This window comes from Echinops telfairi, unplaced genomic scaffold (assembly GCF_000313985.2).
Source record: "Echinops telfairi isolate 266 unplaced genomic scaffold, ASM31398v2 ScPeMD7_7421;HRSCAF=8459, whole genome shotgun sequence".
NCBI classification, from domain to species: domain Eukaryota; kingdom Metazoa; phylum Chordata; class Mammalia; order Afrosoricida; family Tenrecidae; genus Echinops; species Echinops telfairi.
The window spans coordinates 4568443-4581417 of NW_022111321.1; the positions used below are offsets into that span (position 1 = coordinate 4568443).

Here is a 12975-nt window from a genome sequence, read left to right on the forward strand (position 1 = left end):
CACAGAGCATCTGGTGGTTTCAAACTGCCGACCTTTTCATTAGTCACCCAACATGTAATCACTAAGCCACCAGGCCTCCTCTCCCTCAACACAAGTGGAGGAAAAAAAGAACATAAAAACCCCGAGAAACATAAATTACTTCGTTTAAAGGCAGATTTCTTTTTTTGTTTTTTTAAAAATTAAATTTAATATATAAACATATCATTCTATGGTTCTGTCATGTCAAGGAGAATTGTACAATTGCTACCACCATCAGTTTCCAAACAGTCGTTTTCTCCGTGGGCTCCTTGACATCGTCTCCCCTTCACCCCCTCCACCACAGGACCCTGCGAAACCCTTATTCTACTTGCCGAGTGACAGATTTCTGAACCTTATTGCCCTTAATACAAGAAGTTGGGCGCGTACACAACCCAGTTGGGGACGACAGTAAGCTGTTCCCTTTCAGTGAGTTGTTGGCTATGGAAAGGTGTAAAGGCTGTTGATTCTCTTCTGACATTGTCTCTAAAGTGAAGGGTAAATTTTGCCTCTTGGTTTGGGGAGAGCTCTCATAGTTAGAGCCGCGCGTGTGGACGTAGGTGAAGAACCTCTTCCAGGCTTCACATGAAGGTGGCTTCACAGTCGAGGTGCCAGTGATGGCTTTCAGGCTGCCATTCTGTGCCCCGCGAGGGGGTCGACCAGGCTTATGACTGCTGTGCCTTTTACTGTTGTCCCTGTCGGTGACCTGCTTCTCTCTCTCCCTCCCATGGCCCAGCCACTCAGCCCAGTAGCTGATAAGAAGGAGGAAGATTTAAAAAAAAAAAGGAGGAGGAAGGTGAGGAACTGGAAAAAGGTTGTGTGTGATATGGCGGTGTTTTCCCTCCATTGACCTAGCTATTGATAATAAATGGTATGGCCAATCAGAACTGGGGTTTAGGAGATAACCATGGAACTATAGGGTGCTTCAGGGACAGAAACAAGCTCACTCTTGGCCATGTTTGCTTGGCCATGTTTCCATTCATTCATTCATTCCAGGTCAGTGGCACTAGAATCTTAGCATGACAAAGGATGAATGGTTTGTCATTCCGCTGCTGATTGAATACTTTTATCATATTATCATTATTATCAGTATCAAAGGCCATTTATTATGAACTCAAGACTAAGCCAAGAAAGGAGTCCAATCCATAGGTCCTGACTTCAGGTGTCTTATTACTTAGTGGGAAGGCAGACTATGAGCAAGAGGTGGATTTGCTTAAATCTCTCTCCCATTAGACCAGTATTCCCCAGGAAGTATGGACTGATTCATAGAGTGATTAGGAAAATGAGTTTTGTAGTGTGACACACTTGGGTTGGGCCCAACCCTGCCATTTACTACTGTCTGCCTTGGACATTTGTTACTTAAGCTCTGGAGCTCAGGCCCCCATCTGTGTAGATGGCCAATAAGTTGTCCTGTTCCTACAGAGCAGTCATGATGGCTTGGTGAGTTGTGCCTAAGCACTCTGCACATATGTCATGTGTATTCCATGCTCCTAGGTTTAACCTAGTGCTGTTGCTGAAATGTTCTCCTCCCCTTCGCACATACATATTCCTGGTTCATCACCACCATAGCCACATTGGTCTCAGCTTTCTCTTTGTACAGCTGCCGCTGCACTACCCCCCACCCCTTCATCAGATGCTGGGTTGCTGTTGCCTGATGATCGTCTTCTCTACTGAAGAATTTTATACAAGTTCCTTTTTGTCTGGGACCAAGAGAACCTTTCTCTTCATTTGTTTCCAAGATTTATTATTAATGTAGAAGGTTCCACTGCAAGATTCCTGTCCCTATTTCCTTAGGGCTTAGTGCATTCCTTCTCTTGAGAATAGGGCTCCTTAGGCACCTTGCGTTCACTCACTCAAGCATAATTGCATACCCCAACCCCAAACTAAACCCACTGCCCTCGAACAGGATGGATTTCAGCTCTTAGCGCCTCTGGGTTTTTGAGACTGAAATTGTTTCCTCAAAGAGCAGCTCTGCTTACTACACGGTGCCTCCAGGGCTCCTTTTATGTGCATGAAAGGCAGGGTTATTACAAGATTCCATAGGCATAGGATTTGATATACACAGTTCTCAATGGAAGTAGAGCCAGGTAACTTCTAGAAAGCAAGGCTTCAGTGTCTCTCCAGGCTTCTTTGCTTCTCTGCCCTAGAACCATTTCTTCTGCTTGCCCATTGGTCAATTTGGCCGCCAATCTGAAGCTGCATCCAAGCATTCACATGCTCTCCACCAATTATGGCCAGCCTCTGAGTTTCTTAGTTTTTCAAATTCAGAGAGCAATCTGGTCAGTTGACTGGCCCTTGGTTGTGACTTGCACAGAAATTGGCAGGAAGGGGTCGTGTGGTTAGAAATGTTGCCCTTTCAGAGACAGTATTAAAAATACTTGGTTAAGCTAGAAGCTTGCCATTCATGCTAGAGGCCCAAGGTGGGTGTGACCTCCCAGGTCAGAGTGAGGTAGGATCTTGTGAAAGACTTGGGTTATCTATAAGAATCGGGGTTATCTCAATAAGAGTTCTGGCAGGAAATGGATGGAACTCTCAAAAGAGTTGAACCAACAGAATTTAGTGAAGTGTTTGCAGTGAATGAAGGGCATCAAGCAGGGTGATAAAGCACCCAGAGACTAGCAGCTTTGATGGGGTAAGGGGTAGAAGCCTGGTGAGCCTGTGCTGTAGAGAACCTCAACCAGAGCCAGAACCATGGCAACCAAGCAAGGGAATGAATACACCAGTTGGTCCCACTTCCTGCTCTCCCATTGGCTGCCCCAGTCAGAGGCCACCAGCAGGTGCTCAGCTAATGTGGTTCCTAGAAGTCAGCCACCCAGGATGCAAGTCAGGGCAGAGAAGAGTGAAGAATGGGTGCAGGAGGCAAAAGGAGATCACCCAACGTAGGAGCCATGTGGTTGGAGTCTGATCTTGACACCCAGGTAGGATTTCGGTAGCAGAGGTGTGAGGATCTCCCCAGCCTGTAAGGACACGGGCAGTCGTATAGAAGGGTAAAATGGTTGGAGGGATTTTAGTGGAGGAGGCCTGTGATCACACAGCTTATCGTTTTACCAGGAAGCAATAGGATGCATTGAAAATGTTAAACGAGAATAGTGATGTGTTTAAAAATATATAAATAGCAAAAACAGACTTCTCATTGTATCTGTGAGTAAGGGGGAGAGGACCTGTACTTACCACATGATTAAGGTGACCAGATTTTAACATTGGTAAAGCGGGACGCCATTGATAAAACTCATATCCTGGCGAAATAGCCACATGGTAGCTGAAAACCGTATACCCTAGCTTGTCGTGCATTCTTTCCAAAAATCAGGATTTTTTAAAAACACTGCGGGACGTGGGAAAAATTGTTAAAAATTGGGACTGCCCTGCCAAAAGCAAGACATCTGGTCACCTTACACATATAGCAGCATGTTAGTTATTCTAATAGGTGAAAAACAGATAGCCAAACTCCCATGCCCACCACCATCAAATCAATATTGATTCATGGTAGCCCTCTGTAGGGCTTCCAAGAGTGTAAATCTTTACCAGAGCAGACAGCCTCATCTTTCTCTTAAGGATTAGCTGGTGGGTTTGACCTGCCAACCTTGTGGTTAATAGCTCAAAGGCTTAACCCACAGGGCTACTAGGAACCCTTGATCCAGTTACCAACACAACTCTTTTTTATTTTTATTTTTTTAAAGTCATTTTATTGGGGGCTCATACAAATCATCACAATCCATACATACATCAATTGTATAAAGCACATTTGTACATTTGTTGCCCTCATTATTCTTTTTTTTTAAAATTATTTTATTGAGGGCTCCCAACACAACTCTTGTGATTTGTCGATGATGCCTCTCACGAAGAAGAAATACCCTCTGTATAGACTAAGCCTAGCTGGTGAACGTCCAAAGATGACCAAGAAGTTTGCTTTTTGTGAGCACCAGCTGCATTAGCTTCACCTGGAGCGGGGGCTAAACATGCATATTCCTGGTAGCCCCTCCCCAAGCCTACTGAAGATATTTGAAGCACCGGAATCTGCATTTTAAAGGGGCCGCTGGACGCTTGCAGAAGGAATTTGAGATCTGTGGGTTAAAGGGATGCCACTGTTTTCCTGTGGTGGCTGCCAAAGTGAGGGTTCAACTCCACCGAAGCCTGGAAAATGGGAATCGGAAAAGGGTCTGGTCCATCAGCTTCCAGTGAAATCAGATGAACCTGGGGGACTCCACCCGCAGAAGTTCAGACTTCATTGGGTATGGAGCGAGGAGCCCCACGGGCCAAGTCCTACACATTGGGCTGCTGAGCGCAAGGTCAGCAGTTTGAAACCTCCTTGGGAGGAAGACGGGCTGCCTGTCCTGTAAGTAAAGCAGTGGTTCTCAACCTTCCTAAGGCCGCCACCCTTTCTTATAGTTCCTCATGTGGTGGTGACCCCCCAACCATAAAATTATTTTCGTTGCTACTTCATCACTGTCATGTTGCTACTGTTATGAATTGGGCGACCCCTGTGAAAGGGTCGTTCGATTCTTTTTTCTTTTTCTTTTTTTAACATTTTATTAGGGGCTCATACAACTGTTATCACAATCCATACACACATCAATTGTGTAAAGCGCATTTGTACATCGTTTCTCAAAACATTTTCTCTCCATTTAAACCCCCGACATTAGGTCCTCATTTTTCCCCTCCCTCCCCGCTCCCCCCTCCCGCATGAGCCCTTGATAGTTTATAAATGGGTATTTTGTCATATCTTGCCCTGTCCAACGTCTCCCTTCATCCACTTTTTGGTTGTCTGTCCCCCAGGGAGGAGGTCACACACAGTTCCATGTAATCGGTTCCCTCTTCCCTACCCATTCTCCCTTTACCCTCCCTGTTTTGCCACTCACACCACTGGTCCTATAGGGCTCATCCGTCGTGGATTCCCTGTATTTTCAGTTCCTATCTGTACCAGTGTACCTCCTCTGGTCTAGCCAGTCTTGCAAGATAGAATTCGAGTCATGGTAGTGGGAGCGGGGAGGAAACCTTTAGGAACTAGAGGAAGGTTGTATTTCTCGTCATTGGGTCGTTCGATTCTTTACAACAGCGGTTCTCAACCCACAGGTTGTAAATAGTCTCAGAAACTCACAGGACAGGTCTGCCCTGTCCTATAGGGTGGCGATGGGTCGGAAATGATGCCCTGGCCATGCGTTTGGTTTGATTTGGTTTGGTTTGGTTTGGAGTGTGTAAGGGGGGCTGGAGAAACATGGTGATTATCCAAGTGATTCTGACACGTGGCTGGTATTGATTGAGAAGCTCTACTCTGTCTGACCTTGGCTGGGGAACAAATTAGAAATAGGCGCTTCTCAATGTCATGGCCGTCTCTGAATTCTGTACCCCCCAGGCAAAGACTGAGAACACTTGCTCTGGAGAAGAAAGTGGAGTAGTAGGGAGTGGAAAACGGGCTCCCGTGAGTAAGGAGGAAGGAAACCTGAGAGCAGGGCTGATGTAACCTGAGAAGGTGCTGCCTTTTCTTGGAAGAGCTTTAAGGAGTCTGCTCTGCAAAGGCGCTTGGAACTCTGGGAGAGGTTCTCTGAGAAGGAGCAGAGCAGCCCGGAGGGCATTTGTTTGCCCCTCGGGCCACCTGCTCGCCTCCCCCAGGCCTTTCCCACCTGCATTTATTGCCTATTTGGATTTGATGCATTTTTTAAAATCCCCTCTTTGGTTGATTTATTTAAAAAATTTTTTTCCATGTGAAAAGGAAGTCTGACATGGAAGTGCAGAGACATTCTCACTGTATCTTCTACTTCACCATCTTCGGAGGAGAAAATTCTTTAGCCATGTCCCTCCTTGGCCAGCTCCACTGCTCAGTACTCACGAGCTAGCCACCTGCAGGCAGGTGAGTAGCGTGGTGCTTCAGGGGCGAAGCCCCGCCTTCCATGCAGGGTACCAGGTTTGGTGCCTGACCTGTGCTCCTCACTGGCACCCCCCTGCTGTCAGGCTTCAGCAGAAGGTCCACACTAGCACAGGCAGTCTGCCCTTGACAATCAGCCCCTGAAAAGCCCCTGGAGCCACTGCTTTGTGCAGGAGTCTCTGTGAGGTGGGGGCGGGTTCTCGGCAGCATCACCACCGACAGGAAGGAGTGAGTGGCCTGAGCCCAGAGGAAGTGTGAGTCATGGAGGAAGGGGGCGGGCAGGGAATCAGCCTTACTGCTGAAGGGCGGGCCAAGGGAATAATGTTTCCAAAACTCTCTCTGTTCCCAGGAAGACCAAGAATATTTTACGTGCCAACCGGGGAAGCTTTTATTTTCTTCCGTGGGTGGGTCTCAGCGTTTTGTTGATTCCTTTCCTGTCAACTAAAAGACTAGACAGGCTGCTGCTTCTCCAGTGTGCTTGGTCCTGGCTTTTGGGAATCCCCCTACCCATACCCCCTTTTTCTCTGAAATGCAGCTCTCTCCTGTGCTGGGAATTTTCCATGGTAGATGGGTTTTCCTAGGACATGCCGAACCTTCAGGCTAGTTCATTCTGATGAGCCTGCCTGTCCAGAGCACCGTTAAGCACTGCCCGGCTCTGATTAGAGCAGTGGTTCTCAACCTTCCTAATGCCGCGACCCTTTAATACCGTTCATGTTGTGACCCCCCAACCATAAACTGATTTTTGTTACTGCTTCATCACTCATCGGGCGACCCCTGTGAAAGGGTCGGTCCACCCCCAAAGGGGTCTGGACCCACAGGTTGAGAACCACTGGATTCACAGCTCTGCTCCACAGTTGTCAGTTGTACCCAGGATAGCGCATAAGGAGGTAAGGGGAGCAGGGTGAAAGGTCTGTCTCTCTTGTGTGTGTGTGTGGGTGTGGTGTGTCCTAGACACAGCCAAATCAACAAGGAACACCACCCACGGTAGAACTCTACGATTTAACTCTTGCTGAGAAATAAAACAAGCCCCCAACGAACAGCCTTTATCTCATAGAAGTGATAGGTGCTCACTGGGTCTCCTGATCACAGAACCTTCTGTGACTCGTCCCTCGCATGCACCCTTCCAGTCTCTGCAAAACTTAATAAACCATTTTGATGCTGCCGCTTTATGGCCAGCCATCTACTTTCCAAAATCATCATCATCATAATCAGCTATTGAAAACTATGACACACCGCTGTCTTCTGCCTCCCCGCGAGGCAGAGCCACTGCCATGGAAACGCTCTTTCTCTCTCTCTCTCTCTCTCTGTCTGGCTGCATTTCCCATGCTGCAGATCCTGAGGCAGCAGCACTGGGCTGGCAGTATCGGGGAATCTTGTGGCGATCAAGTGAGAGCACCCCTGACAAGCAGGGCCTTGGTGCTAGTTATGGGCAACACAGAGACCATCAGACCCTGGCTTTGCCCACTCCCTGCAGAGGGACAGACAGATAGACACGCAGGCAATGTCAGTGGAGGGACAGACTCAGCCCTACATTGTCTCCCGAGGTGAGCTGGCCTAGCTCCATCACCCACTCATGTCCCGGCTGCCTCTGACGCCTCTCCCTCATACTGGTTGTCTCCTCATCCACAGGCCGTACCTGGTACCTGTGCCTGCCAGCTGCCGACTCACTGCTTTTTCCATTTCTTTCCCTTTGATGTCTCCACATTAGCCCCCACCTGTAACCCCAGGGCCTGCCCACCTGCGGTCAGCTACATCCAGTCTGCTTGAAGTGATAAGGTGCCGCTGCAGCATGCCTCCCACGGCAGGCACTTAGCAGACCTGCTCCTCTCCCTTTCTGTCCCTGGGCGACACACATGATTGCTCTGAGGTCACTTAAGTACAGAAATGAAAACCGTGGCCTGTGAGAGCTGGCCCACACCACCAGCCCGGCTGCTGTTCCCCCCCCCCCCCCACCTCCGCCCTGCCCCCCCCCAGGCCCAGCCTGCCTGCTCAGCAGCCACTGTGTCCTCTCTTGCTCATTCTCTGGCACGGTGGCCTCATGAGGCTTCCAGACCCTTCTCAACTCTCCCTCCACTCTGTCCCCCTTGGCTACCACCTCTCCCCTCATGGCAACGAACCCAAACACCACTTCCCTGAGAAGCTGCCAGTGCCAGCTCACTGCTCCATCCTCTCAGCATCCTCCCTGGCTTCCTCAGAAGAGGTTGCCCTCATCCTAGACTTAAATTTTTTCTAATATTCTACCCTTTTCTGGTTCATTGCTGCCATCGTGATGACCTGTACTTAGTACTCGGTTGTTTTGTGTTGTCGTTAGGTGTTCTACCCCATGTGCGATGTGACGGAAGTTTGCTGATACTGCACCGTCTCCACCATCTCCACCTGGGCTGGAGCCCGTTGTTGCCTTCCATCACCAGCACTGGGTCAGATGATGGTCTGTTGGCATCCATAAGGTTCTCATTGGTAAAATTTTCTTCTTATCTCAGTCTGGAAGCTCTGTTGTAAGCTGTCCATCACTTGTGGATCAGCTGGCTGTTCACAAGCCCTAGCATAGCTTCCAGCATCATTGCAACATTCAAGCTGCTATAGTGGGGTAAACAGACAGATGGTAGACTTGGAACTTAGTTCAGTGTGATTGAGAAAATAATTACTGCCTTAGGCTTGGTTCTCTATAGAAGAAAACTGTGCAAGTTTGTGTGTGTGTGTGTGTGTGAGAGAGAGAGAGAGAGAGAGAGAGAGCGAGAGCTCAGACTGGATACTTCTCATGATTCCCATAGCTACAGGGGCTAAGAAATCCAAGTTTGACAGGTCAGACAGCTGGCTGCTGGCTCATGGGTTGTGGAGGGTGGGGAATCTGAGATTGGCAGGCAATATGGCATGCCACTGGCTAGTTTTTCCAGAATTCATATATATTGGATGCAGGCCACACCTCCAAGGAACCACCCTTTCAATTGACTGGCTATTCACAAATATCATCATCATCATCAAGGTCGTGATTAATAGATTATCTGAGATTTTATCACAGGGGATGACACATTATAACTGTCACACTAGCAAATCCTGGCCCTACCAAATTGACAGACACTCATAACCATTTATAATGAATAAGAAACTGCCCTATGCAGATGTGATTCTCAAACATAAAATCTATAAGAATTAAAGGAAGCAATTATATGAGCGCTTAGTATACTGTATGACATTTCTCTCTCTAGTAACTCTTTCCTGTTGAGCTTTTAAACCCCTAGTTGAGTATACTGCGTGTAACCTTTAAAATTGATCTTGGCAACTGTAAGCTTCTCCCTCCTTTTATTCTTCCCACCCTACTCACCACTTACCCTTCTGCAGAATCTTTTTGTGCTGTTGGTCATCCTGGGGCAGATCCATGACCATCTGGCCACCCTCAGGGCTGCTCCTGATACAATCCCCCAAGGCCCAGTCCCTTGGTTGATCTTGGACGTCTCAGCCGGGCCACCTAACCCTCTGAGTTTTTGGCCTACGGAGTCCTGTGTCCCATCAAACGCTTGATAACTAGAGTTAAAGGAACTCCTTCGAACATACTACATGTCTGAGCTGTTTCAGAATAAGGGCTTGTGAACATATTGTCATTTTGGTTCTGGCAGGGTTAGGAATAGTGAAAGGCTTAGTCATCTGAAAGTAGGTAAAACTTTCACAAACAAATTTATTTTCTCCGTGTTAGGGGACTGGAAGTTGGAATTCGGGCTAAGGAGTCTAGGGGAAGGCGCGCTCTCTCTTGGTCGGCTCTGGAAGGAAGTGCTCATTCTTTGGTGACCCATGTGAGATGTGGCATCTGCCTTCAAAGAGATTGACCTGGAACACGCCCTACACTCGTACTCTCTCATGAACACAGCAAAGAAAGATCATTTCCAAATGAGGTTATAATCACGGGTATAGTGGTGGGGGTTTACGACACATCTTTTCAGGGAACACCATGCAACCCATAACACAAGATAAGAGAGGGGAGGATAGTTTGTCTCTAACAAAACTGTCTGATTTTTTTTTTAACGTAAGTTCTCACAGTCCTTTCAGTGGTTACCCAGGATTCACAGATAATATTAATTTTGCTAGAGCTGATTGAAGAAGTTAACGGGTTGTAAGGCAAGCGAGGAATGCCTCTCAGAACAAGATACAAAGTGCTTTCTTGGGTACTGATAAATGCCCCAAAGGCATGCAGCGCCTCCCTCTGCCAGTCTCAACCGGAAGCTGTTCTGCTGGAGCCAGCAAGTCCAACTCCCCCCAAGAAGTGCCCAGAGGTGCCCCACTCCACAAGCCAGCCTACTGACCAAGAGCATCAGCTGGCCTTGCTCTGTAGGCTGGGAAGCCCACCACTCCTCCACGCCCGGTCTCCTTGTTCCGCTGCTGCTCCTGGTTGCCACAGCTGTCTTTGGGCCCGGGAGGTTCACTGCAAAGGGATCTCGGGGTCCAGGGGATGCGCTCCACTTCTGGTTCTTGCTGGTAGTGAAACCCCACCCCCTCCTTGCGCCAGTTTCTCAAAAGGCTCATTTTGTACACAGCAGGATGGCATTCTAGGCAGTTCTGTTCACAATTATTCACAGGTGAATCCTCTGTGTCAACACTTGCCAGACTTTCCCTCAAGGGCCTTTGGTGAAAGTTAGAGACTTTGGCTTAAAGAGCCACATTAGGTAATTCATTGTCCCTGCAAGACAGACAGATTGAGAGACCTTGCAAGTTGGTGAGCCTGTCGTTTAGTTGCTGGCAGTGGCTAAAGCTTCATGTTTATGTTCTGCATTTCATTATCATACTTAGTATGTGCACCTCCTCACGCCCCATGGTAAGTATGCACCCGGTGACTGCCCCGAGGTTTACATGGATCCTACGGTCCTGAAGCCCCAGGGCCTGGGCGTACATACATCCAGCCAGTCTGGCTTCTGATCGATCTCCCCTAAAATGTTCTGGGGAAGCCGCTCAAGTAACTGGCCCCAAGATTCCTCCCATATGTAGAGTCTAGAATTCTACAACCTCTTGGAGCTCCCTTTCCCTAGGTAAGGGCTGCAGGAAGATAGTCTTTGTCTATTCCTATACCCCATTCAACCCACAGCTAAGTCCCATTCTTCTGCTTTCTATGTAAAGACTGCTGAAGCACTAGATCTTTGTGATCATGCTGATGCTTTCTCTAATCAGCAAAGGCCTGGCCTTTATCTTCACCCTTTCTTCTCTTCAGGTGGCCCCTGTAGCTGCAGTTTTCCCGTCCCTTGATTTTAAAATGACGCAGTTCTTGCTGTTCATTGTGCTCGTTGGCTCCAATTACGGCGTCCCCGTGTACAGCCAGATGAAGCATCGCCCAGCCCTGTGCCACCCTCGCGATGACTGGTTTGCTAGTGCCTTCCAGCCCAGGGGCTCATGGTTCAACACTGTATTGGGTCATATGCTGTTGTGATCCAGAGAGGTTTCTACTGGCTAATTTTTTTGGAAATGGATCACCAGGTTTTTCTTCCCAGTCTGCAAATACCACCGAAACTTTGCCACCAAGGGTGAGCCTGCTGATATTGGAAACACTGGTGGCTTTGCTTCTAGCATCAAAACATTGGCTTAGCCACGACTGTTGAGACAAACCAGCAGATGGTGGTGGACATGATGCTGGTGAAGGTTCTCTGGCTGCGTCTCCCAGCTGTGTCTTCAGTCTGCTCTTGTCTCTAGCAGTGGCTGGGACTTTCCTCATGGGGATGGAGACGCGGGCTGTCCTGGGCATGAGGTCAGGGGTTTTGTTGTCTGTTAGGTTGGGCTTAAGCCTTACCTCTGTTACCTCTTGGTGGGATGACTTTGGGCATGCCCCTTATTCTCTTCCCCAGAATGCAATGGGATGATGGTAATGCCTCCCTCGTGTTTCCTCTAGAGTCCAGCAAACTTTATTCATATGCAGACCCGCTTTGCCATTTTTTTTTAACATTTATTAGGGGCTCATACAACTGTTATCCCAATCCATACACACATCAATTGTGTAAAGCGCATTTGTACATCATTTCTCAAAACATTTTCTCTCCATTTAAACCCCGACATTAGGTCCTCATTTTTCCCCTCCCTCCCCGCTCCCCCCTCCCGCATGAGCCCTTGATAGTTTATAAATGGGTATTTTGTCATATCTTGCCCTGTCCGACGTCTCCCTTCATCCACTTTTTGGTTGTCTGTCCCCCAGGGAGGAGGTCACACACAGTTCCCTGTAATCGGTTCCCTCTTCCCTACCCATTCTCCCTTTACCCTCCCTGTTTTGCCACTCACACCACTGGTCCTATAGGGCTCATCCGTCCTGGATTCCCACCGCTTTGCCATTTTTGCTGTATCTGAGTTCTCTGTTATTAGTTACTGGTAGGTGAGCGTGGACCCTCCTAGGAGAGTGAGCAAGGCCCAGGCCTGTGCCTTGACCGCGAACGTTGGAATGTTTGCACCCATTGCTGTGGCTCCTTCCACCTCACTCAGGGTTTCCCTCGTTCTGACTGGCCTTCTACGTCATCACACACGGGATCCTTTTCTAGTTGTTCTCTCCAGATGACATGTCCAAGCCCTGCCGTCCTCCCTTCTCAGGGACATTCTGGTGGCATTTCTTCTGAGATTGATGTGATTGTTCTTTTCACACACCATCATGCAATCAGTGTTCTTCAGGGCATCTCCTCCCCGGACACATATGTTCATATGGATGCTCCGGTCCCCAGAAGCCATCAGTGCATCTCCACTGGGTGTAGGGGAAAGTCCAAACATGCAAGCACAGCATGCAGAGCCCAGAAGGACAAGCAGAGCACTGAAACATCACAGGCCCCGGAGTTCGAGCCCCCGTTCTTCCTGACCGTGCGGCATTGGGCAATGCACTTGTTATCTCTGAGTCTCACCTTCTCCTTCTGCAAAGGAAGGCAGTAAAGATACTGTTAGGAATAAAAAGATGCTTTATGTAAAGCATTTTCCAAGGTGCCTGGTACCCAGCAAGCACTCAGTAAATGGTAGTTTAAATTATTCCATTATTTTTTTTAGGTGTGTGTGTCCTGAAAATTTTACATATTACCATATCAAGTTTGAACTTGACCTTACACCTATTGTGTACACACACACACACACACACACACACACACACACACACA

At 48.2% G+C, this 12975-nt stretch overlaps 1 protein-coding gene across 1 annotated transcript in view; it reads left to right on the forward strand.

Annotated features, from left to right (window-relative positions):
- The window catches only part of ENDOD1 (endonuclease domain containing 1), a 45797-nt gene that overhangs the window by 14032 nt on the left and 18790 nt on the right, over positions 1-12975 (forward strand). The gene's annotated exons all lie outside the window — the stretch shown is intronic.